We start from the raw sequence: 6,000 nt of genomic DNA, 5'->3' as shown, positions 1-6,000 counted from the left end.
TCCTGTAAAAAGAACAAAATATAGGTAAATTTTCAAGCTCAATTCTTTGGAAATAATCCTTGTCTTCCGACCCATTCCATATTTCACTAGGATGTTTTTTAGAAACATCCAATTCAACCAACACCTGAGCAACAAACGGTCTCGACATAGAGGTAGTGGCTTGGCCAGTTTGTAACGGTTGCCCAAAGATAGAGGCCATACAAAAAAGGATTTGATGATTAAAAAAGTGAAGTCTCAAATTTGAAAAAGAAAACCAAATCAGTGTAATAGGAGATTCCTCCCTAACGTCAAAGTCCGGAGTCCATTTAAGCAACTGCATTTGACATGCTTAAATATAGTAAGATCTCCTAGCAAATATGCGACTATAATCAAGATTATTAGAAAGTTGGATAACAACATGTCTTTGATCAAGTAAACTAAGGTGAAACGATTTGAAAAGCTTTAGGTTAAGGAAAAAATTACGTATAACATCAAGATTCGATCGCCTCAAGACAAATTTACCCACCGGCATCAAAGCATAAGGAGCGACCAATAGATCAACAACTGAGTCCTCGAACAAAAGGGCCAGACAACCCTTGAAGGATGAATGAACAAAATTCAATTTAGGAGAAGAAGATGATGTTCCAGCCAAAACATCTTTGAAGGATCAAGTTTTCCCCTTAAAAAGAGAAGAACATGCCAGGTTTAATGACGACGGAGTCATCATCATCCAGCACCAGAAAACAAACAAAACCTCAAAATAAGTAAACAAAAGACAACAAAATTAGAAAAGTGGGAGATATCGATTGGAAAAAGTAAAGGAAACAAGCCAGTAGGGACAAAATCCAGCTCGTGAGAAGGAGCCCTAGAGTCACCTAGAAATCGCCTCAGATGCCAGAGTGCAGAGAGACGTTGGAAGAGTCCCAATCATTTGATAAGCTATATGAGTTATTTAGCAACTTAAAGTTAAAACTAGAGTTTAGATTTTACCTTCATAAGAATGGTATCAGGATGTGTTTAAGGGCTTCTTTTCTTCCTTGATCTCTATAGAACAACTTCATATAATGGTCCAAAGATGGAGGGGAAATGGAGAGAGATATTATTAATTGAGGATGGATGGTGAAACTCCAAATCAAGGTGAAATATTTAGAAAATGTTGAGGAATCTCAGGGAAGGATAAATAAAAAGAGTTTTTATTTAGGAAGCACTAGATAGAGAGCATGGTTTGAAGGAATGGTTTTGACCATTTAGCTTAAGTCAGCTCTTAAGGGTTTAACAAATGGTTAGGATAAAAAATGAGGAATTTGTTAGGTTACCTATATGTGTTCAAGAAAGTTAAAGAGCTACATCTAAGAAATGAGTAGTTTACAAAGGGTTCGAGTGACTCTAGGCCGATCACTTTCCCATATGGTGGATGACTTGGGTTTCCTTGGGCTAAGCTAGGGGTTGAGCTTGGGTTTAAATAGATATAGGAATGTTCTAGAGTCATTTAGGATAGAATAAAATATCTGGTTCGAAGGAATTTTAGAAGTTTAAAAAACTTCGACCATGTCTGCATATTTGGAGTATGTGACCATTTTGAAGTGGATTAGGATAGACCATTGAGAGTCCCTAGAAGCTGGTTGAATGGAGTTTAGGGAGGTTAAAGCTATGGTTATGATTTTTATATATAGGAGGGTGTATGTGAAAAAGTTTGAATTTTTAAGGAAGTTGACCTCATCAACCCACCATGCGATGACTCACCCATGCCGTGGGTTCACTTATGGTGTTAAATGGAGTGAACTTGAGTGATTGGAGAGATTCATTTAATTGAAAGTGGTGGTTTGACGTGGTTTGACCCAAATTGATACAGTTTGGCCTATTTAGGTAGAGTTGACTAAGTTAACATTTGACTTTGATAGGTTGACTAAATATCTTCAATTTTATTAGAGTTATACATAAAATAATTTGATGAAATTAAGAGAAAAAATGGAGTTTAAAATAATTCAATGTAGGGGTTTACTCAATTGAGCTAGCTTGAGTTAGCTCAACTGAGTTGATTGGGCCAAACACTAACTTAGGGAGTCAGTGGTAATGGATTTAAGTTATGAAGCTCCTAATGAGGTTTGAATAATGCTTGAAGTTAAGAGATAAGTGATATATATATATAGTGCAGTGCACTAAGCATTTTGATTGTAATTAAAGGTTTTGATGTTTTGATTATCTCAAGAAAAAATGAGGTCAAATGGACTCCCAATAGGTGTGATGAACTTGGAAAATAAATCACACGTGTTTGGATTGATCAAGATGATCAAATAAATCTACAAATTCTTTTAGGCAAAAAATTATGTGCATAATGATTTGGAATAGGAATTGATTTAAAATTAGGCAAATACTTGAGAAGGAAATGACCTTGAACAAGTAGATTTAAGAGATTAAATTTGAAGGATACGAGGCACCATTTCCCCAATCAATCATAATTTAAAAGGAAAGGTATTTATGTGTGGATACTTATACCCAACCTTGAGAATGAAATTTAATAAAGTAGGATATTGCTTGAGAAGTACAGTCCTAACCTCAAAGAGGGATGTCGTAAAAAAGAACTTATACCCAAAGTCTATAGGATGCGGTAAGAGCAAACTTAAACCTAATAAATATTTTTAGCAGGATTGCTATTGTAAAAGTAAACTTATGTAGGAAGTCAATATGATGCTTTAAAATTGAACTTAAGCCTATAAACTATTTTTAAGCATAATGGTTATCATAAAAGTTGACTTATGATAGAAGCCAATAGGATGTTATAAAAGAAGACTTAAACATAAGGACTACTTTTAAGCAGGATACCTACTGTAAAAGCAAACTAATTTTCTAATTCATGAGAATGCCATCAAAGAAGACTTAAACTTAAGGATTATTTTCATGCATGACGGCTACAATAAAAATAGACTTATGTCAGAAGCCATTCGGATGTTGCAAAAGCTAACTTAAACTTATGGACTATTTTTTAGCAGGATGTATACCTTAAAGGGAAATATATTCCAAACATCTAGATTTATTGGATACTCAAATAAGAAATGGATCCCAAATGAGTTTAAATAGTTGGATAAGTATAATACAACGCATCACATTATCGAATCAACCAAAGTTTGAAAAAAAAAAAAGTGTAATCCAAGGAAGATTACATCATTTCTTAAGAACAACCAAATAATTTAAAATAAGCTTTGGACAATTTTAAAAATCTTTTAACTCTAGTTAAACTTCTTAGACACAGTCTCATTATGTAGATCCAATTTATTATTTAAATTTAATTGTGCAGGAAATTAAAACTTCAAAGTTTCCTTTATTGAAAATTTCCTTTAATACATCATGCATCATAATACTTCTTAGGATAAAGTCCACTAATAGGCAACATAGGATAATTTCCTTTATAGTATACTACTTGATAAAATTCTCCTTGATAGACCTTTTTTACCATGAAAGGACTTTCCAACATGTTCAAATTTACTGCCTATCTTACGATGAGCCAAAATGGGTCTTTGTAGAACTAAGACCAAGTCTCCTACTTGGAAAGTTTTTGGATAAACTAGTTTATCTTGCAGTCGAATCATTTTAGCTTTATATAACTCAATGCTTTATTAAGCTTGAATATCCCATTCATTTGATTTTCATTTTTATTTTAGATCTATATTGATATGCACCACTTAATATAGCATGTATTTCTTCTATAATTTTATGAGCTTGTGATTTATTTAAACATCAAAACCACATCTAATCAAATGATCTTCAATAGAGGTTGTCATTGATTAAGGTATAATATAAAGATATTCTTTTAATCTATTTAGCATAAGGGAGCTTATTTTCCCGTAAGTATTTGATGAAGGGTTTTCTCTAATCTACCACTACACTATCTACTTAAGAATAATTTTTACCTGAACTAGGGTTTTTTTCGTTAATATATTCAATGTTGATGGGTGATTGTGACGTTGTACATCTACTATAATTGAATCCTCTTCAGGATAAGCCAATACTTTGGCAAGTTTTGCAAGGGCATTTGCTATGGAATTCATTCAACTGGGAAACTTAAACCAAGTTATATTTAATTTTTTTTAGGAGATGCATTGTATATTGTCGATATGTAATCAGGTTTTCTTTCAACACTTTATAGATTCTAGTTGCTTGATCTATCCCTAGATATAAATCTTCAAACATCTTGATCTCTTGAATTTCATTTAAGATCATTAACTCCAAGCCAATTACCCATGCCTCCTACATAGCTTCATTGTTTATAAAGGGATCTAACATGTGATAAGAGTAATACATTAAACCTTTATCTAAAGTGACAAACAATATGCCTATTTTAGCTTACCATGGGGAATTGTCTTGAGATGCTCCTTTTGGATAGATGCAACACAATAAAAAAAATCCAATGATGATTTTTTGTTTAATTTTAATTTTATGATTTTATCATCTAATATTTCATCATTTATTGGATAATTATCCTTAATTGGATACATTGTTAAGAAGTCAATAAGGGCTTGTACTTTCATAGTACATAGGGGAATAAATATAATTTTAAACTATAATATAATAATTGACCATTAGGCTAATCTCCCTAATAATATTAGATGAGTCATCAAATATTATAGCCTGTTTATTCTAGAGATAATATTTAACTTATAAGATAACATATAGTACCTTAACTTCTGACAAGTAATGATTTTAATTAAATAGTGTTTCTCAATCTATGGATAATTAACTTCAATTAGAAGTAAACAACTAGTCAGATAGTAATATACCTTTTCCTTCCCTTCCATATTAACCCTAGCTAACAAGGCACCAAGAGATTCCCTTAAAGCTATTGTATAAAAAAATTATGCCTTCCCTGGAATAGGAGTAGCCAAAAACTAGTGGATTTATTCAATATTATTATATATTATAAAAAGCTTTTTGGAATTATCTTCTCACTAGAAATAAATGTCTTTCTTGTATTGAGATATAAATGGCTAACATCCTCCTAAGATATTTGATATAAATCTTCTAAGGTATGCTAACCAACCTTAGAAGGATATCAATTAAGTGATATTTTTAGGTAGTGACATTTCTAATATTGCTTTAATTTTATATGGATCCATTTCTATTTTGTGGCATCGAACTATGAAACCATGTTACTTCTCTATAGTGACACCAAAAGTTCATTTAAGAGGGTTCATTTTACTATAATATTATTGTAATCTTTGAAAAATAATTCTTGGATCATATAAATGATCGTCTCTTTTGAGACCTTTAACTACTAGATCATTGACATATCACTCCTCTTGTTTGTGGATAAATTTGTCAAAAATCATTGTCTTTGCTGGCTGGTATGTCACCCATGGCATAACTTTATAGCAGTAAACTCCTATTAGTTTTTTGAAATCTATATACTTTTTATATTAAATAGCCATTTTAATTTGATTATATCTAAATGAGACATCCATTTTAATTAATAAAAATACATATCTAACTATTCTTCTTCTTTAGTAAAATTATGTTAGCTAACCTGATAATTTAATGTTTCCTCTTTGATGAAACCATCATCAATTAACTTCTTGATTTTAGCCACCACTTATTGTTCAACTTTGAGTCACATCCGTTAAGAATCTTATTTTACTGGAACCATGACACATTGAATTTTTAATTTATGGACTGCTACTTTTGGAGATAAACTAGTCATTTTTCATAATTCCAAGCAAAGCGGAGTTTGAATTTTAAAAGTAACTTGATTATTTTACTTGTCTTATTCTCATTTAATAAAATAATTATGAAGATCAAATGAGGGTATTCTTTATTTCCCATATTTATCTCTTTTAGATCTTCAATTATAGATTTAATCTCCTCTTCAAGTTTGGGAGGTGCATCTATAACTTGAGAGTCATCCAAATCATCTAAAGTTTTTAAACATAATTCATTAAAACATTTATTATTCACTGTAAGGAGACTATTAGGCTCCATATTATTTTATGTAAATAAGGAATATTCATCGTTATAAAATGAATATAGAGT

The sequence above is a fragment of the Dendrobium catenatum genome, unplaced genomic scaffold (assembly GCF_001605985.2).
Source record: "Dendrobium catenatum unplaced genomic scaffold, ASM160598v2 fragScaff_scaffold_1284, whole genome shotgun sequence".
Lineage (NCBI taxonomy): Eukaryota > Viridiplantae > Streptophyta > Magnoliopsida > Asparagales > Orchidaceae > Dendrobium > Dendrobium catenatum.
Note: the sequence above shows the minus strand (reverse complement) of the source record.